The sequence below is a fragment of the Balaenoptera ricei genome, chromosome X (genome assembly GCF_028023285.1).
Source record: "Balaenoptera ricei isolate mBalRic1 chromosome X, mBalRic1.hap2, whole genome shotgun sequence".
Taxonomy (NCBI): domain Eukaryota; kingdom Metazoa; phylum Chordata; class Mammalia; order Artiodactyla; family Balaenopteridae; genus Balaenoptera; species Balaenoptera ricei.
Window position 1 is genome coordinate 34,263,849 of NC_082660.1, and position 21,654 is coordinate 34,285,502.

The following is a 21,654-nucleotide window of genomic DNA, read 5'->3' on the forward strand; positions in this document are numbered from 1 at the left end:
AGACACTCAGATCTCACACTTTAGGTAACTCAAGTTATCTGGAGTTTTCTCAGTTATTAAAATGAAGACAATAATACTTTTGGGTTTCTCTATATCATTAACCTCAAAAACACCAAAGATTGTGAATGGGCTTTGAAAACTTTAGGAGGCTACACTAACACAGATATATAAGGCTCTCCTGATTTGTCTCTCCTAAAAACTACAGATTTGAGGGCAGGTTATTTCTTAAAGTCTCATTGATGCTAAAAAAAAAAATCCAAATAGATCGAACATTGCTCCTGTTTATTTCTATATGACAACTAATACCAATACAGGTAATTACAGCAATGGAAAAAACCCACATAATTTCTCCAAGGAAAGTTTATTTCACTGGAAGTAGCCATCACCAATAAGCAATAGGAAGCTTTTCTAGTGACTCTCATTTTGCAAATATATTTTTTTTTCATCTTAATAGATAAGATTGAGCTTTAATTGAAGGCTATCACACAAGATAAACACCATTAAAGCTTTTTTTTTCTTTGGTTCTTTGTACCTTTTTGGAACTCTCCTTCCTTCCTCTCTCCCTCCTACTCTTCTACAAATATTTGCTGAGTATCATTCTGTGATGCTTGTAATATTAGGGACTTATGTAAAGTGATCATTTAATTCTCACCAAAATTTGAGTTTGTTGATATGGTTTCCACTTTATAGTTGAGGAAACGTGTTCTGTGAAATGCAAGCTCACGTAAACAAAATGTGGAAAAGCAGATTTTATGGGATGGAATAGTGTAAGGGTGAAAGGTGCTGCACAAAGTCAAAGGCTTGAACGGAGAGCCACAGAAACCAGATAATGCTGAGCCAGAGAGCATAATATTGGCCTCTTTGATGTGTGAATAAATAAGTTTGGCAATTTCCTAGATTTTGAAGGCATTAGTTCCTCATTTGTCTGGAGTATTAGAGTGAATTCTTTAGTAGAAGGCAACTGGCAAATGAGGGTCCTTGTCTAAAAACATAAGATCTTAATAAAACCAATCATAAAATTGGCCTTGAAGGAGAGAGCATTGAAAGAAGATCACAGTGGTCTGAGTGAAGTCCTAACAATAGGGAAGATCATGTACAAAGACATAGAGGTATGAAAAGGACATATTGACTGGAATCTAGAATGTAAGAGTGTGTTTGTGTGGCTGTGTGTGTGTGAGAGAGATGTGTTTATGCGTATAGGTAAGCTTAGATGAGCCTGGAGAATTAACAAGCATGTGAATTTGACCAGATTTGCATTTTATAAAAATATACTTAAGAAGAGAGACTAATTTGGAAATCATTGCATAAATAAGATACAGCAGTGATACGGACTTAAGGTTGTGGTGAGAAATTTTAGATTAGAGAGCAATTCTAGGCTTTGGCTTACAAAACTACATAGAAAAGACCTGGTTCTTCAGGCACACGATGCTCACAGGCAAACTTCATTTGAAGTAGAATATTTGCACATAAACAGATATCCTCTCCTATAAGGATGAAATATATACATATACTTCCATTTATAGATGAATTCCTTCATTAATGGAAGCAGAAGTACACTCTAGGTCTGCACTATGAATTTTTCTAGCTACAAATTTTCCTGTCCCAGACAGTTTTAGCTGTTATTTTGGAAATGTAAAGGAGTTGCTTGATTTCTTAAATTAATGAGTGAATTTTAAATTGCTATTCATGAAATGCAAAGCATATGAATAGATTTGTGAGGATATTTGATGTTGCTGTGTAGTTTTGATCACAGATGTCTATTTTGCAAACTACATTTGCCAGGGACCTGAAGCACCCTGCTGTTCTGTATCTGTGATATAGGATATGGAAATATTCCTTTGTGGTGAATTTTTATGAATAATGTAAAATTTAAAAATTATATTTAGTTGGGAGATATGATAAAATGGCATGACTCAAGTTTTACCTACAATTTAAGTAAGTAGTATTCAATCTGGCTTTGGGGGCTTGATGGAATTGTAAAAGGGGAGATAATAATTTCATTATTAAGGAGAGTTAACATTGTTTTGACCATAGATTTCAATTTTTGGTTAACAAAATAATTGTCATAATTATTTCATTACAATCTTAATATAAGTGGAGCTATACGATTCTCTTTTTACGCAGCACTATTATTTTGAGATTCCTCCCATGCTGTAGTGACTTAACTAGATCATTTTTTTAAGAGTAATTCTGCTTTTACTTATGGCTTCATTTTCGCCAGTAATTGATATAACAGTGTAATGTTCATAGCACTACAAAAATATGAGAGGAGTATATATGAATGTTGGTCTCATAGTTGATAAAATACTGATGAACCTGAAGCAAAATTCAACTTCTTTAATAGATATAGGTATATTCACATTATCTATTTATTCTTGAACTTGATTAGTTTCTGTATTTCAAGGAATATATCTTATTTCATCTATCTTGTCAAAATTATAGTCAAAGTATTCATGTTACTTCTTGTTATCCTTTAGATAGCTGTGGAATCTGTAGAGTGATGTCACCTCTTTCATTGCTGATTTTAGCAGTCTTTTTTTTTTTTTTTTTTTTTTTTTTTACTAATTAGAGTGGCTTGAGGTTAATATACTTTATTGGTCTTCTTAAAGAATCAGCTTTTACTTTCATTGATTTATCTCTATTTTTTTCTGTCTTCTATTTGATTGAGTTCTCCTCCCAATTTTGTTCTACTGTTGACATCCATTTTGCTCTTGTATGTCTTATAAATTCCATACTACTTAAAAAAAATTACCTTTCCTTAAATACTGCATCACCACTGATTTCAATATATAGGAAATCTTATTTATTTACCCATGTAGTTATCAATTTCACTACTCTTTATTTCTTTAGACACTTATTTCCATCTGGTATAATTTTCCTTCTGCCTAAATGAAATTATTCAACTCTTTTGGGGGTACTTTATGTCTGCTGGTAATGAATTTGTTCATCTTTTGTATGACTGAAAAAAATCCCTATTTTGCCTTGGTTTAAAGAGATGTTTTCACTGTACATAGAATTCTAAGTTTACCAGTTTTTTTTTTCTTTCTTTAAGGAGGCTGTCTACTTTTTCTCAGTTGCATTATTCAGATAAGAGGTCTGATTTCATCCTGATTTTTGTTTCTTTGTATGTAATGTGTCTTTTTTCCCTCTGGCTCTTTTAAAATTTTTCTGTTTATCACGGTTTTTGAACAATTTGTTTACGATATGACTTGTCCTTTTTTTGTGTGTTTCTTGTGCTTGAAGTTTGTTGAAAGTCTTGGATTTGGGGACTTATAGTTTCCATTAAATTTGGGGAAAAGTTGCCATTATTTCTTCAAACATGTTTTCTGTCTTGCCTTCTCTCTCCTCTTCTTTGGAGACTCCAATTTTATATATACACACACACACACACACACACACACACACACACACTAGATTGTTTGAAGTTTTCTTCAGTTTACTCATGCTCTGCTCATTTTTAAAAATTTTTTCTTTTTGTTTGTGTTTTATTTTGGATAATATTTCTTGCTTAGTCTTCAAGTTCACTAATCTTCTGCAATGTCTAATGTGTCATGGATGCCATTCAATGTGTGTTTTTCTATTATCTTACACTTTGAATTTTTCATTTCTAGAAGTTTGATTTAGGACTTTTAAAAATATATTCCATGTCTCTAACTTAACTTTTTGAACATTTCGAGTATAGTAATAAGAATTGTTCTATGGTCATTTCTGCTAATTCTAACATCTGTGTCGATTATGAGTTGGCTTTGATTGCTTCATTTCTTCATTACAAGGGCGATTACTGCCTCTTTGCTTCCTTGATAATTTATTATTGGATGCAAGCCATTGTAAATTTTACCTTTTTGGGTGCTGGATAATTTTGTATTTTTACAAATATTTTTTACCTTTTTTTCTGGGATACTGTTAAGTTGCTTGGAAATGGTTTGATCCTTTTAGGTCCTTTTAAAGATTTGGTAGAAAGAAATATAGCAGGCTCCTGTTATATTATATGGCTAAATAATGTTGCTGTATTGTTCTTTTATAATATATGGTTAAATATTCCCCACCACTGAGGCAAGACCTTTCCGTGTATATTGTCCATTGCCCTGTTAATCTTGAGGTTTTACAGTCTGGCTGATAGGAAAAGTCAGTATTTCAGGCCCTATATGAGTATTAGGCACTGTTTTCTGTAGTCCATTTAAGTGGTTCCTTTCCTGGCCTCTAGTAATGTAGTCACACACGTAAGCTGATCAGTAATCAGCTGAACAGTTAGTGTGGAGGTGCAAGATTCTGGAGTTGCCTCTCTGTGAATCGTTCTCCTCTCTGGTACTCTGTCTTGAGAACTCTGCCCACCTTGTTCTCTAGAGTCTCTCAGCCCTTTCTCCTTTATTTAGTGAGACTGCTGGTCTCTGCCTGGGATCCCCCTCCCTGAGCTGTGGCCTGGAAACTCTCAGGTAATGTGAAGCAATCATGAGGCTCACATCATTTATTTCCTGTCTCTCAGGAATCAGTCTCTGCTCCTTGATGTCCAGTGTCTTGCAAACTGTTGTCTTATTTCCCTACCCCTTTTTTTAGGTGTTCCAGAGGGTAACTCTGATCCCTGTTACTCTGTTTTGGCCAGAACAGAAAATGTAATTTACTTTTTCTTGCTTTGTCTCCACCAATTTGTCAATCTACCTTCTCAAAAGTCACCAGTGACTTCCAAATCATCAAATATCGCCAGTCCCTGACTTACCACGGTTCGACTTTGTGATGGTGCGGAAGTGATACACATTCAGTGGAAACCATACTTCAGATTTTGAATTTTATCTTTTCCCAGGCTAGTGATACGTGGTATGATACTCCTTCGTGATGCTGGGCAGCAGGAGTGAGCTGCAGCTCCGAGTCAGCCACGCTATCATGAATGTGAACGACTGGTACGCTTAAAGCCATTCTGTCCCCGCTAACCATTCTGTTTTTCACTTTCAGTGCAGTATTCAATAAATTACATGAGCTATTTAACTCTTTATTAAAAATAGGCTTTTTGTTAGATGATTTTGCCCAAATGTAGGCTAGTGTAAGTGTTCCAAGCCCGTTTAAGATAGGCTAGGCTAACAAGCTATGCGGTTCGGTAGGTTAGGTCTATGAAATGCATTTTCAATTTATGATATTTTCAAGTTACTATGGATTTATCAGGACATTACCCCATCATAAGTTGAGGAAGATCTGTACCTTATTACATTCTTACTGATCTCCATCATTAGAAATTATAGCTCACACTTACATCATTGAAACAAAGTTCTCGCTTAACATCCATACCATTCTATTTTTCTTTCCCCCCAATACTCATGATATTTATCTACTTTAAAGTCCACGAAATAAATACCAAACTCCTTAGCATACAACATTAGGTGTTTTACAAGTTTGATGCAGCATAGCTCTTCTTTTGCCATAGCCAATAATACTCCAATACACAAATTACATATTAGATGTAATTCTTCAACCATGGCTGCAGCTCGTATCTTTTCTTAAAATCCATTTTCTATTCATTTGTTTGCTCAACACATGTTTGTTTGTTAAGTTCCCATTTTGTGTGACAGTGTGCTGTATCCTCAAACTATTGCAATTAAAGATACAAACATTATGTTTTCCTATAATAAAATTTCTACCAATTCTTTGCCAGATGAAATAAATTTTGTCATATGAATTATTTCAAAGATTTTGTTCAGACTTCATCCTTGAAGTACATTCTTTCTGAGTAAGTTTTGAGTGGGGCAGGTTAAGATTGTAAATCAGTGAAGTAGAATTAAATGTGTCAGTACAACCAGGATGACCTAAGATTGGTGTGTCAGAAGCTAAAGTATGAAGCAAAGGAATAAAAATTTAGGTGACCATCATTCAATGGGAACTTGGTTTAGTCTAGTGACCATTGCATGTAACTCATTATTATTATTATTATTATTATTATTATTATTATTCCCTGCAGTATGAATCACAGGCAGAACATCTCCACTTAAGGTCAAGGACAACGTGACATTTTCATTTAAAGAAGTAAAGATGATTAGCAAATTGCCTACAGTTAATGGCCAGTTAGGAAAACATCTGATATTCAGATACCTTTGAAAGTTCACTATCTCCCCACTTCGTGATATGGCATATACTTTTTCCATATGATGAGAGATGTACAATTAAAATTACACACACCCATTATTACAATTATCAAGTGAAATGTAATGAATCAGCATCATGTGTTCCAAGTAATGCTTTCAGAGCTCACTTCACTCAAATGAAAGAGATTACATTACTGTATGAAAATCAAAATCTTCCAATTATCCATCCTACTCTGGCCATGGAAGTCAATATCAGGAGATAAGGCTATTGAAAAGGAGCCTGCTGAGGTTGTTTGACATCTCTCAAAGCCATATTTCTGAAAAGTGATTATCGATGTAGAATCCCATCTCTTTGCTCAATTGCCCCATTTTTGGCTTCTTGAAGTATTAGGGAGCATGTTAATGTTGTATCTTAAAGGTAGTTGTTACCATAATTTTGGTTCTTTATACCAACACACAATAAAAACATTTTTGACACCTTGTTGTCTAGGAAACCTTTTCAGTATCAGATTATTCTACTAGCTTCCTCTTTTAGTTTTCATTTTGATTTTCCTTTTTTTAAATCAACATGACATTGTTAATTCTCTATATGCTTGGCTTCTATGTGTCACTTCTCTCTCTTTTGATATTATCAAATATTGGTATATAATTATGTTTCCACTTAGTCATCTGCTTTTCCAAGTTTTCCAAATTTAGTCTCCCTTGTTTAATATTTTTTTATAAATCATTCCAGGCATGCATCATTATGTTCATCTTCTCTGAACTTCAATTTCATCTAATTTTGCCCTTAATTTTCACTATGGAAGCATGCAAAGTTTGTTCTTCCTGAAATATCAAGAAAGTTCATATTTTATTACTTGGATACTCAAATGAAAAGAACATGACTGTGAAATTTTAGATTCATTTCTGACCTAGCAAAAGGAAACACAACCAAGAAGCTGTGTTGTGTAAAGTTCAACTATATAGGAGAAAAGTATCAGCCATTTGTAGCCTTGAAAGCATAATGTGAATAATCACAGACCAAAACTTTGTGAATTTTAGAAATTAAAGTGTTAAAAGATGAAGTTCAGCATTCAACTATCATGAGAGGCACAGATTCTTTCCTGTAATAATGTACTTTATATAGGGAAAAATACCAGAGTACAGACTCATTTCTGATTTCTTAAAGAGGAAACACCTTTTATCTTTTCAGAAATATAAGTCTGATACATGTTAGTTTTCCTTCATTTTCCTGGATCAGATTTTCAGTGTGTCTCACCACAAAAAAACATCATTATCATGGTCTCCCTTATGTCAGGCTTGTACCCTCCACTTTCTACATTGATGTAGAATACACTCTTCTTTTTTTTAAATAACAGCTTTATTTTCATTATGATTCACGTACCATACAATTAACCCATTTAAAGTGAACAGTTCAATGGCTTTTAGTATGTTCACTCAGTTGTGCAGCTATCGCAACAGTCAATTTTAAAATAGTGTCATCATCCCCAGAAGAAACACTATCTATTAGTAGCCACTACCTTTTACCCCCATCTCCCTCAGCCCTTGGCAACCACAAATCTACTTTTTGTCCATAGATTTGCCATTCTGGACATCTCATATAAATGATTACATAGAATATGTGGTCTTTTGTGGCTGGGTTATTTCACTTAGCATGATGTTTTCAAGGCTCATCCATGTCGTAGCATATATCAATACTTCATTTCTTTTTATTGCTAAATAGTATTCCATTGCATAGATATACAATATTTTATTTTTTCTACTGTGAATAAGGCTGCTATAAACATTTGCATGTACTTTTTTTTATGTGACATACATTTTCAGTTCTCTTGGGTATATACCCAGGAATGGAATTTCTGGGTCATAAGGTGGTAACTCTATGTTTAACTTTTAGAGGAACTGTGAGATTATTTCAAAGCAGCTTTACCATTTTACATTCCCAATAGCAGTATATGAAGGTTCTAATTTCTTCACATCCTCGCCAACACTTGTTGTTATGTCTTTTTGATGATAGCCATGTCAGGGTGTGTGAAGTGGTATCTCGTTGTTGTTTCAGTTTGCATTTCTCTGATGGTTAATGACATTAAGCATTTTTTCATGAATTTATAGACCATTGTATATCTTCTTCGGAGAAATGTTTATTCAGATATTTTGCCCATTTATAATTGGATTATTTGTCTATTATTGATCTGTAAGAGTTCTTTATATATTCTAGATTACGGGCCCTTTATTATATATATGCTTTGCAAATATCTTCTCCCATTCTGTGGATTGTCTTTTCATTTTCCTGATGGTGTCCTTTGAAGCAGAAAAGTCTTTTTAAAAAAATTTTTATGAAGTCTGATTTATCTATTTCTTTTCTTTTGTTGCTTGTGCTATGATTTTGGTATCATATTTAAGAAGCTACTGCCTAATCCAAGGTCACAAAGATTTACTCCTAAGAGTTTAATAGCTTTAGCTCTTACATTTCCATTTTGAGTTAATTTTTTTATATGATATGATATGAGAGATGGGTCCAACTTCATTCTTTTGGATATGAATATTCAGTCATCTCAGCTCCATTTGTTGTAAAGACTGTTCTTTCCCCCATTGAATTATCTTAGCAGTGCTGTTGAAAATCAATTAAATGTAAATGTGAAGATTTATTTCTGGGCTCTCCATTATATTCCACTGATCTGTATGTCTAGCCTTATGCCAGTACCAAACTCTCTTGATGATTGTAGCTTTGTTTTAAGTTTTGACGTATGGAAGTGTGAGTCCTCCAATCTTTTCAAGATTGTTTTTGCTAGTCTGGGTCCCTTGAATGTCCATATGAATTTAGGGTCAATGTGTCAAATTGTGCAAAAAAGCTAATTGGAATTTTGATAAGGATTGTGTTTAAGGTGTAGATAAATTTGGGGAATATTGCTACCTTAACAATATGAGGTCTTCTGATCCAAGATGTCTTTCCATTTATTTAGGTTTTTAATTTCTTTCAGCAAGGTAATGCTACTTTCAGAGTATAAGTTTTATATTCTTTTGTTGTAGGCCTCTGCCCTATGAGTAGAGGCTTTAAGTGGTTTTTAAAAAAATAATTTTCACCAGCTATGATTGTTTTGCTGGGGAATGGGTCTGCTTTTCATATCATCATCCCATAAGTGCTAGCGTGAGAATAATCTTGAGGTTGATTCTGAGTGCATCCATTTCTTCCTTGAATTATATTGCTTTCTTATTACCCTATAAACAATTAATGATCATTTTCTAAATATGGTGATGTGCCATCTGCCTTACAAGCGTTGTTTTTCATTTTTTCCCCATGGTAATCTGGGCATAGAGAATGACTCACTATGTCCTGAAAACCCCTGTACCTTTTAGTAATTATACCTTTAAAATGAACCTTTTTACATAGCTCTTTCCTCTACCTCTGTCAAAGAGTTTTCAGTCTTTGAAGGATCCCTCAAGTACCACCTTCTCCTTCATGAATCCTTTTGCATTCTCAGGAGGCAAAAGAAGTATTTCCATCATCTGCCTATATTAGCAATTTGAAATTCTTCCATAGCCCTTCTCCCATTAAACTTTGCTCTAGAGTCATTTTATGTATACTTTTCTAATATACTATTCCATGAGCTCTTTGTAGGCAAGATTTCTTACCTTTTTATTAGTTCATTTCCACAATACTTAGCCCAATTCCTTTCATATAATACGATCTCAAATTTTTGCTGAATCCAAGTGAGTGTGTTCTGTGTCAAAGTACTATGCAGCTTTTATTCCCTTAAAGAATTCTAAATATAAAACATTCAAAATTGATCATGGAGCAATTTAAATTTGATCTCTTTTAATTCTTTTACTGGACCATTAAAGCGCTGTATTTCATCTTCTAATTAAGGGATCTAGCAGAAGGAACAAAGCTGGCCTTTCAGTCTTTACTGTGACTGCAGCAACACCATGGATTACAGTGTAGAGTACACTGATTTGCTGCTAAGTAAATGGAGACTTGTGGACTAGTCAGCACTGTGTATACTCTGCTCATTGGTCATATTAGGTCACAGTATTGCTTCTATTTGCAATGGCTTCACTGACTTGTGGGGAAAATAAAATCTTTTCCTCCTAGGAGCTTTAACAGATCATATTTACTTTATTTTGGTTAAAATAAATACTTATGAAAAAGTAAAATTTCCAAGGAGTGGGTAGCATTAATAAGCACTGATTTGCATTGATTTGATAATTTAGGAGTATGAAAAGTGGTTTGAGAAGTGTTATGAGCATTCATAGTCATTTAGATATTTTTTTTCTAGAGCTTTTTGGAGATGTGAAATTGAAAACAGATGAGATTTGGACTTGATGGTAAACAGCCCTTAGATTTGCCATGAGACGGCATAGAATCCATTTTCTTCTTCAATACAAGAGATAATGGACAATTTGAGTATCATACTTGCGCAATCTTATAGACTTGTTTTCCGATCTGTACATTTTGTTTCTGTGATAAGGCATGATTCATTTCAAATTTATGTCATATTTTGTGATGGCTTTTTAAAAATTCTTGTTTCATATTGGTTGTTTTGTTTTTTTCCATCTACTAGGATATATATAGGACAGAGAATTATATATATATATATATATATATATATATATATATATATATATATATATATATATATATATATATATATATGACAGAGAATTACAACAGGGCATATAAGTACATATATATTGAGTATATACACACATACAGAGAAAAATACAAATAAGAGAAAATAAAATAGCGGAATTCTTAGGATCTTTCTAATGTTATTCCAATGTCATTTTTCTTATTTTAACCTAAATCTGTGCTTGAACAAATTCATCAGATAAGATAGAGTACTTCTTTAAGATGGGATCATATATTTTTTTCTACTTTAATGTCTTATGACAAGAATTTTGCACTTACATTGCCAGATTGCCTTTCTAAAATTGGTAATTTTTATTAGTGGCATTTAATTGAGTTTTAAAAATGATTAAAACTATGACTTTATAAGTAAATTGTTTGAAATTTCTCACAACACGTGCTATGTATGTAATCCATAGATATAAGGCAACAACAAGATGTGTGGGCTCGGGTAAAGCTCAGATTTCAATTTAAACAATTAATAGTTTATTTTCTAAAAGAATTTCTAAATATCTTTAGCATAAATGACACAATACTAATAAATTCTGTTGTTTGTATTTGTATGTATGTATGTATTTACTTATTTTTTACAAAGAACTGGAAGTGATACAACGTTGGTGGAGTTGTTCCTCTTTGAACCCCTAGCATCTAATATGAGGGAAAGTTTGCTCAGTGCCTCTGTTACCTCCTAATTTCTTAGATTTATTTGACCGGACTTCCTGTTCTTTTTCCTTTTCACTGCTCCATTTGTGTTCTTCTTGAAGCTGAGATCTTTAACAGGATAAACTTTGTACTTGTTCAAATAGTCTTTAATTCAATTAAAATAAAATTACCCACTTAAAAGTCCTCATCACAAGAAAAAAAAATTCTGTAACTATGTATGGTGGTGGATGTTAACTAGACTTTTGGGGATGATCATTTCACAATATATACAAATATCAAATCATTATGTTATACACTTGAAATTAATATAATGTTGTATCAATTATACCTCAATAAATTTTTTTTTAAAGTATTGAAAGAAAGAAAGAAAAATCTGGACCTCAGTAGTCTCTATCACCAAGTAACTTTTCTTTTTTTGACACTTTTTGTGTCCCTGGAACTGCCTTTCAGAGTGGCTGATGTCCCTCCCCTTGGACAGGCCTGGGAAACTGCTGTGGATGCTTTGGTTGGTGGAAAGAGAGAGTATGATGAAGTCTAAAATTGGCTAGATTGTGTCACAGTGATCATGGAATATCCAACTAGCTAAAGAGGTGCCAGAAGAAAAGTTTCCAAATAACCAACATCTTTCCTTATCTTCCACAGAAAGCTTCCCCCCTTCCTCAGTGCTGAATAGTGTATCTAGAGCAAAATGACCTGCACTCAAGTGCCTGCTTATTAAGAGAAGAGGTAAATATGCACGTTCAGGGGTGAGAATATAGGTATTAAGCATTTAAAGATGAGTTTCAACAATCCCTTTCTTGATCTTTTGCTTAGCAACAAATGGCTTTGCCAAAAATCTCTGGGTACACACACATGCGTGCATGCGCGCGCGCGCGCGCACACACACACACACACACACACACACACACACACAAAGGGTGTGGGGAAGAGAGGGAGAGAAGCATTTGTGTTATTGCTTATTTAGCCTTATTTAGAAGACTGTAAGAAGACCATGTTTTTCTCAACCCTCACTGTCCAAAGAACCAGGCTTCAGGTTATCTGCTAAAGAGTTCAGTATTTAATCACAATCAACCATTCAGTTAGTTAAATGTATATCTTGCTCACTAAATGCAAGGGGTTTTAGATACAACTTCTGGGTTGAATATTAAATTTCCATATTTAAGCTTTCTTCTTCTTATATCTTGCATTCATTATTCAAAACTTTATCCTCGTTGTGTTGCTTATACGTAGAGTTATCCCTATTGCAAATTTCCTAGACTTTTCTTTCCCACCTCTAACCTACCTGCTCCTAATTTTCTTCTTTCTCATTTTCTTTCTATAAATCTGTTTTGCAAAGGTTTTGTCAGAAAGCAAAGTAGATTTTGGAATCCTAGAGGTCTATTTCAAAGTTATTATAATTATTATGTTACCATTATTTTTACTATAGTTTTTTGAGCTCATGCTATCTGCCAGACACTTTAAAAATGTTCTAAATATATTAGTTCATATAATCTCCATAAGAAAAAAATTATCATCAAAGCAGTGTGCTCATTTTACAATCAATCACTCTCATAAATATTGTTTCTCTGGATCTGTATTCATCAGTTTAGTAAATAAATAGTTCGTGTGTTCATTTTGAACCGTGTAATGTATAAGTTACTGTTGTTAAACAGTGGTTAGCCTCATAATCTTTTTCTTAATGAGGATAACAAATAAGCAAAGAAAAAAACTATAATAGCAAGTAACAAATGCAGTGGTACAGATATCCTGGTCATCTCATAAGATAAAGATAGGGATGTCAGGGGAATGTTTTAGAGAAGGTAATATGCTTTTCTTCTTGAAAGAGGAATTAATCAGATACACAAGGTTGGTGTGGACATGACCATGGAGAGAGTATCCCAGGTGAATGGAAAAGAATGTGAAAGATCTCAGAGACATAAAACCTATGATATTTTCAGGTAATTTAAAGAAAGTCAATGAAAGGAAAATCAGAAAGAACAGAACGTACCAGATCATGAGAGCTGGCTAAAGCAGAGTTACTTTTTAAACACCCCCGCCCCAGTTTTATTGAGGTATAATTGACCAAAAACATTGTGTAAATTTAAAGTGTACAATGTGATTATCTGATATACATATATATATCGTGAAGTGGTTACCACAATAAAGTTAGGTAATGTGTTTCAGAAGTTGTTTAGCCTTAGTCCAAATTCCAAGTTTTGCCCATTGTTACCTTTTTGTGCCTCAGATTTATATCTGTATAATTGAGATAATAATAATATTTTCCTTATAAAGTTATTTAGGGGTTAAATTGGTTAATAGCTGCAAAGATTTTATAGTAGCCTCTATCATGTAACAAATGCTATCTGAATGTTGGCTGCAATTATGCTCTGCTAAAGAGACTGAAGGGACAGCTGTATGTTTAGATTTTTTTCTAACAGGATCCCTGTGGAATAACTGAGACGAATGGATAGTGGGATGCATAACTGCCCTCAGTGAGACCAGTTTGTAGGTTAGAAATGTTGCATGAACCAACTAAGATGGTACCTGTGCATATGGAGAAGAGGGCTTGGATGTAGTTTGGCCCTGACTCAGGACCTTTAGTATATGGAGAAGGAAAATCTGCTCTGAAAAACTGGCTATACTGTGGTTCTGCTTGCAGAAATAGGAAAAAAAAAAAGTAGGAAGAGGTTTTTCATTTGAACACCTTGTCTTTAGTTGCCTATCATGCATAGTAATGGAGGTATCTGGTAAGTGGTTGAAAATGTATGTCTGGAGCTTACATTTAGATCTGTAAGAGAGTCATCATGAGAAAAATCGGTAAATTTTTGAAGTATAGTTAGAAAAATTACGAATCATAAGTGCATAGCTCAATGAATTTTCACAAAATGAAACACCCATATCATCACTATATTTTAATCTGAGGATAACTCACTTGAACACATGAAACATATATTCTAGTCTGAGAGTGGCATTTTAGTATAAGAAACAGACCATAAACTAAATGAACTTCAAAATAATTGGAGTTCTTTGCTTGTGTTTATAAAACATTAGCAAAGATATACGGAGTTTAGAGAAACCCTTATTAAAATGCCATTTTCTTTCTCTTATACTTCCTTTCACCCGTAAAATTTCTCAGCTATCTATTCCAAACTCTTTAATAGAACCCCAACCCTCTCTACAGTTCTTTTTAAAAACTCTGACAAAATATCTTTTCTTTAAGCAATAATATATTTCTTTTAATTGTTTACTGTTCCTCTTCCCCTAATTTTATGTCCCATGCAACTCAAAGAACTAGGCTGTGAATGTTCAAACCCTTTCAGAGAATGGATATCAGCAAAAACACTAATAAAGAAGAGTCAGAACCTCTTTTATAGGAAAATATTGGGAGTGCTCCCAGAACAATATTTCTTTTATATGTACATTTAAAAAGCTTTGAGAAGGAAGCTCTGGAAAACATCAAAAGCAGACATTGCAGCAGGAAAAACAAGCAAGGGACATCTGGAGAGGAGTCCTAGAAATCAAAGGAGGAAGAAATTTCAGAGAAATGGAGGGTAGCCATCAGTATAGTAGGTTTCAGAAGTAATGTAGGATGGTTTCCAAAAATTTTCAATTGGCTTTGACAAATTGGAAGTTTTTGGTGATTTTAGTAATTGCTTCTAGTGGAGTGACTAGAGAAGAAGCTAAATTCCAGTGGGTTGGGAAGCACATGGGGATTAAAAAGTAGAGGTAGAGAATTTAGATGACATTTCAAAAGAACTAAAGTATGAGGGACATGAAAGGAATAGTAAGATTTCTGGCAGGGTGAGGGAGATGCAGAATAGATGGAGAGTTGCTTTTGAAGATTTGAGTGGCTTAAATGAATATTTTCTTAAATTCTGAAGAGGAAAGAACCAGTAGAAAGGAAGAAGATAATGATATATAAATCAGATGAATTACGATGATTGAAGAAATGAAAGCATATGGAATCCAGAACACAGATGGAAGGATTGTCCCAGTCACGAGGAAGAATACTTCCTTTAGTGGGACAGGTAGGAGAAGTGCCTATGACTGTAGATACATTACAGAGGGATCAGGGAGGTGAGCTATGCCTTGCTGAAAAGGCAGTGTTTCTTGCTGAAACACTTGAAATCAGGTATGTTGCTTCCGTGAGAAGTGATTCAAGTCCACTTTCTGGCCCTTTCCTAATCCCTCAGGTAACACGTCTGAAGGGAGAAGGATAGTTTATGAACTGGTTAGAATGAATGTCTTGTTTACTTTTGGAATTGGATGTTGTGTTAAATTTTAGTTTATCATAGTGGTTCTTTCTCTTTTACTCAGATGGCTGGAACATTAAGCAAACCAATGACCTACTCTGTTAGATAGTCTTTTTTTTTCTTCTTCTGCCTCTTCTTGCCACTCAAATAGGAGATAGAAAGTAAGGAGGATTGAGTTTGGATGCATGCCATGTCATCTACATTCCTGCTTACCTGTTTTCCCCTGGTACCTTCCTCTGCCTAATTCCTGTTGGTTGGACCTGGTGAAATTGTCCCTTCTTCAAAGAGATTGCTAACCCCACATCTGAATCATGACCAGTGTTATATTTATGTGTCTCATAATAGCCCATTTTTTATGTCAAACAACTGTTGATATTTATAATTGCATGTTTTTGGTATTGTTGTTTCAATGTTGCTTTCCCATAAGACTGTAAGCTTTGGAAAGGTAGGTACAAAGTATATTATAACTTTAAGTTCCCATTGTTCCTTTTACAATGATCTGTTTAGAGCACCTCCCGGCCAAGGAACCATATGTCTGTGGTCCACAGCAGGATTAAGGTAATCTTGATTCTATGAACAAGCGCTGCAGTGTCACTATAGCTTGTATACTAGTTGGAGGTAAAGGGAATTGATTATTAATGATCTGGCTGACATAACGGAAAACATACTCATTAAACTTTAAGAGGACACTGGCAATGTATTATTGGGAATTTTAACTGGTCCAGCGTCATTTGTTTCCTTTTTGTATTCTCACTTGATTTACTGTTTCTTAGTTGAAAAGAATGCAAACATCTGATTACAGACAGCCTAACCAGCTAAACACCAGACCAAACAGGAAAAGAAATGAGAAACAGATTAAAATTAATTTTTGATGTCCAACGCATCATTAGTCAGTAGGCACATAAGCAAGTGATTATTTTCTTAGTTAATTCAGGAGTGCTAGACCAAAGAAGTTAAGAAAAAGCTCTTTAACTTTTTGTTTGTTTCTGTTTTTAAAACTTTCAGAGCAGTGCAAGTAAACCTCAAAAGTGACAGGTAACTTGGTTCAGAGGCATAAGCCCTGCTGGAATTAAGCCTAAAGTTACTGTTAATCTTATTATAAAATTGTATTATATGTGTGTTTAAAGTGCTTCCCCTTTATGAATACGGAATAACTCAGAAGGCAAGGCAAGGCTTATTTAAATAAAGCATAAAAATAATTCCAAGCATACAATGATTGTTTGTGACCTCTGAGTTTCTGTAGGATGATAGCAGCTTCTTAAATCCTCATCTTTCCACACATGCTCTAGAACCCATAGAGATCAGCAAGGAAAGAAAATAAAACCATGAAAAACTTATGCCAAAAGCCTAGAAGTCAGAGAATACTACAACTTGGGCTTATGTCTAATAGGAAGACATCTGAAACCAACAAAACTCGTTTTGCAGCCCAGGCTGAAGGGGAGATTCAGATGAGACTGCTGAAAATCCCGAGCACGCAGCAGGATAAAACTGGTGCCAGAACGCAGATAAATTTCTCCTAGAAAAATGAGGTCTTACCCTGAGTGGAAAAATACCAGAAACAAGTAAGAGACGAGGAGAATCAGAAAACACTGGGTACTAAGAATCCAAAGGATTCCAAAGGACCTAAAAGTGTGGGACCAGAGGTAACAGTCATAGAAAGGCACTGCTTCTGGGAGAAAGGGAGCAACTTGGAAGGGATGAGCATCCCCTGGGCTTTTGAAAATGAAGAGAAAGAAAAAAGTATATGGAGGAGATTAGAGGCCCTACAGAAACAAAATAATGCATAATCGGAATATAAAACCCTCTTTTAATTGTGTCATTCATTAAAGAAACTGCACATCACTGTAGCAATTATATTCTAACTCTAGAAAATAATTAGGAAGAAAAAGAGAGAGTTATACATGATTGTAGGGTTCTGACATTTTGACCTGCCAGTAGCAAAGAGCATAAATAATACTGAGATCTTGGTTTCTAAAAATCATTCCTTGCTGAAAGGAACCAGGATTCCTTGGCGATACGGCCTATTGTAGGAAAGGTCAGAGAAAGTACAAGGTAAACCAGAAAGCGAGGAAGTGCTCAAACACAGATGAGATTCATATCAGAAGAATTCAGTAGTTGACTTGAAGTTGGGCCCAATGGATACATTTGGTACAGTGTGAGCATTACAGAGACTAATGATGGTAGTACATTAAACAATAATACATATCTATGAATAAGAGTACAGAAAATTTCATAATTAGTTTGGAAAGAGAGGAGAGGGATAGGAAATGATCTCTTAAATATAGGATTTAAGATCATACCAAATGATCTCAGCAAGTAAATGTAAAAAGAATTTCAGAATTAGAAACTCACTATTTTGTAACTCCTGATGTCATAGATATTTCCAGTTAAGGGTCAATGGCTGAAATCACATGGTAAAGAAATGTGGAGGACAGGATCTTTACAATCCCTTAAATTACGCATTAATTACAAATGGAAAATATGTCTTTACAACAGAGAAATCAGTGGCCCTCTCATAAATCACTAATGTTATGACCTGGCATTAATGAAATGCAGAGAAAGTTACACAATATTACCTACGTGGTGTCCTTGCCAGAAATATTTTATCTGAATTTAAACATGGAACACACTCTGATGAATCCTGAAAGTATAACATACTGAAGAACAACTGGCCTTGACTCTGCAAAGGATTCAATGTAATTAGAAGTACAGGACAGTAGATCAACTCTTCCAGATCATGGAAGACTTAAAGAGCCATCATAGCAAAATACGATGGTTGATGGTTGAATTAGATTGAATCATGGGGAAAACCAGCAGTAAAAAGTACATTTTGGGGAAAATAAGAAAAGTTTTAGTATTGTATGGGAGGGAAAATAATTTTCCCTTTACCCTTCTAGATTCTTGGCTAAGACACTATAAGGGTAGAAAAACTTTCCTTCTATCCTTCTAAGTTCTTTGGCTGGTCTAATAATCAAATAGACATAAAACAGATTAACAGGAGAAAGACAAGTTTAATTTCGTATGTAAGAGAGTCCCATAAAATATGAGACCCAAAAGGCAGCCAGGTAGTTGAAGCTTATATAACATCCTGAGCTAAGGAAAGGGGTAGGGGTCTGGGGATACAAAAGGAAGGAAGGCATTCACAGGAATGCAGAGGAGATGTTTAGAAAACAACGGTTATCCTATTATGCAGGTAAGTTTCTTAGGTAAAAAGTTATCTCTGGTAATAGCTCTCTTCCTGTATAGGCTCCCTTTCCAATGTAAATTTAGGAACTTGAGGTAGAGGTAAAGAGCTTTTCCTGAATCTGTTGGGTTTTGATTGTTTGTAGCTCAAAATAATCCTCCTGCCAAAGTAGCATATTTTGGGGTGGCAAATGCTGCTCCCCTTAAGTTCCACCTTTGAAACTTCAAATAAGTTTCACAACCCAGACGCTAAGTTGAGAGATTGCTGCCTATCTCGTTGACCCAGTGTCAGCCTTGAGAATAGGTCAGTTGAGTTAACAGTTGTGTTTCATTTCAGGAGGTGGATGATGCAGGTGGGCTCCCAAAGTTAGGCTTGTATTGCATAAACAAGCAAACAGATATTCAATACGAGGATTTCCATGGAATAGAGAGTTTCTATGGAAGAGAAAGAAAAATGAAGGTTAATGTTTGGAGCAAATTATGAACCCAGTGTCTGAGTCCTGAGAGCTGCCAGTCAAGAAGACCTCTAGATATCAGGCTTGAAACATCTTCAGATGGAGAGAGGGCAGACAGACAGTGGGAATCTGACGGATTTTCCTGGTTTGCAGTTTGAATGTCTCTGATGAGGGCACTGGGTGTACCAGTCTGAGTGGCCCATGCAGTAACAGGCACAAAGGAGATTGTCTAAACAAGCTATCGTGGTGATTTCTCTGGAGTTTATATCAAGTCATTCACGGTCTGTTTGCAGGGGTGCAGGAAAAAGCTTTTGTTCTCCCATCTAAGGATGGGAGAAAATCAGAAATATTAGTTTGGAGAGTTGTAGCCAGGTGTTTGAGGGAACTGAAGGAATTAAAGATCCAGTCCACTTTACAGGCAAATAATAAAACCTCAAAGACAAGAAACAGCCCTAGAATCTAATATCCACGAAGGTGTGTTGCTGAAACATACTTTTTCTCTCTAGAAAATTCCTACACCCTCATTTTTACACAGAAGCCAAAATAAGACTAATTTGTTTGCAAAGTAAGTCTAATTTCAATAACACTTGTCCTGATTTTGTACAGAAGTGCAGCAAGAATAGTGATTGACCACATAAGCTCTTTTAAACGTGCTTTGCCGGAATTTTTCTAAAGGAATCTCAGATTGAACTTTTGAACTTTTTTGTTTTTGGCTGTGCCCCGCAGCTTGTGGGATCTTAGTACCCCAACTGGGGATCGAACCTGCACCCTCAGCAGTGAAAGCACAGAGTCTTAACCACTGGACCGCCAGGGAATTCCCCAGATTGAACTTGTAAAAGCCTCTCGAGGGTAGGAAGCCAAACCAAAGACTTGCCATCTGACGTCACTTGCAATACCTATAGATACAGGTGAATTCTTCTCTTCTCGAGGTTCCCCAGTTATCCTGAGATTACTGCGCCTGTCAGGAAGTTCATTACTCACCTGATTAGGCTGTTGGGAACCCTTTAAGCAAGGTTCCAGGCTGTCTTTTCAAGGGTTTTTATTGGCTCCATAAAGTCGCCCTTAATTTCTTAAAGTTGTCTGGTCATATTTGATTCTATGTACATTATTCTTAAATATGCCATTCCAGTCAAAGCCTTGGTTAATATAATCAGTTTCCAATTGTGTCCTGTTACAAGGAAAGCAGATATCTATTGCACTTATGCAGATAACTAACTGTATTGCCGTGAGATGAATACTCAAGAGTTTCCAAAATCTGGAGGGTCAGGTAGGAAGAAAAAGTAAATGTTTCACCTTTGTTTACAAAGGTGTATCTTACCCGATTGCTGCTAGCTTAAGAGAAAAAGTTTTCTTAACTCTGGGGAAAAAAACATTAAAGAACCAGCAAAGTTTCAAAAAGTTGTAAAAACTATAGTCATCCTAATCAGTTCATTCACTCCCGTGTTATTAATTCTTGTTATGCTTGAATACAGTTTTTCCATTAGTTCTGAAAATTCTTCCCCAGTTCAGTTCTGTGATCTTAAAATTATCAGAAACTTGGGCTTTTCAGAATCCTTTCCATGAATCTCCTTGAATATGCAGCACTTTTTCAGGAACACTTTTGCAAAAGCATCACAGTAAAACAATAACTGTAAATGATAAAAGACTTAAAAATGTCCATGGTTAAAGATCCGATGAGGGTATATGCCCAGTATTGGGATTGCTGGGTCGTATGGTAGTTCTATTTTTAGTTTTTTGAGGAACCTCCATACTGTTTTCCATAGTGGCTGTATACCCCGAGAAAACCATAATTCAAAAAGAGTCATGTACCAAAATGTTCATTGCAGCTCTATTTACAATAGCCAGGACATGGAAGCAACCTAAGTGTCCATCATCGGATGAACGGATAAAGAAGATGTGGCATAGATATACAGTGGAATATTACTCAGCCATAAAAAGAAATGAAATGGAGTTATTTGTAGTGAGGTGGATGGAGTTAGAGTCTGTCATACAGAGTGAAGTAAGTCAGAAAGAGAAAAACAAATACAGTATGCTAACACATATATATATGGAATCTAAGGAAAAAAAAAAAAAAGGTCATGAAGAACCTAGTGGCAAGATGGGAATAAAGACACAGACCTACTAGAGAATGGACTTGAGAATATGGGGAGGGGGAAGGGTAAGCTGTGGCAAAGTGAGAGAGTGGTATGGACATATATACACTACCAAACGTAAAATAGATAGCTAGTGGGAAGCAACCGCATAGCACAGGGAGATCAGCTCTGTGCTTTGTGACCACCTAGAGGGGTGGGATAGGGAGGGTGGGAGGGAGGGAGATGCAAGAGGGAAGAGATATGGGAACATATGTATATGTATAACTGATTCACTTTGTTATAAAGCAGAAACTAACACACCATTGTAAAGCAATTATACTCCAATAAAGATGTTAA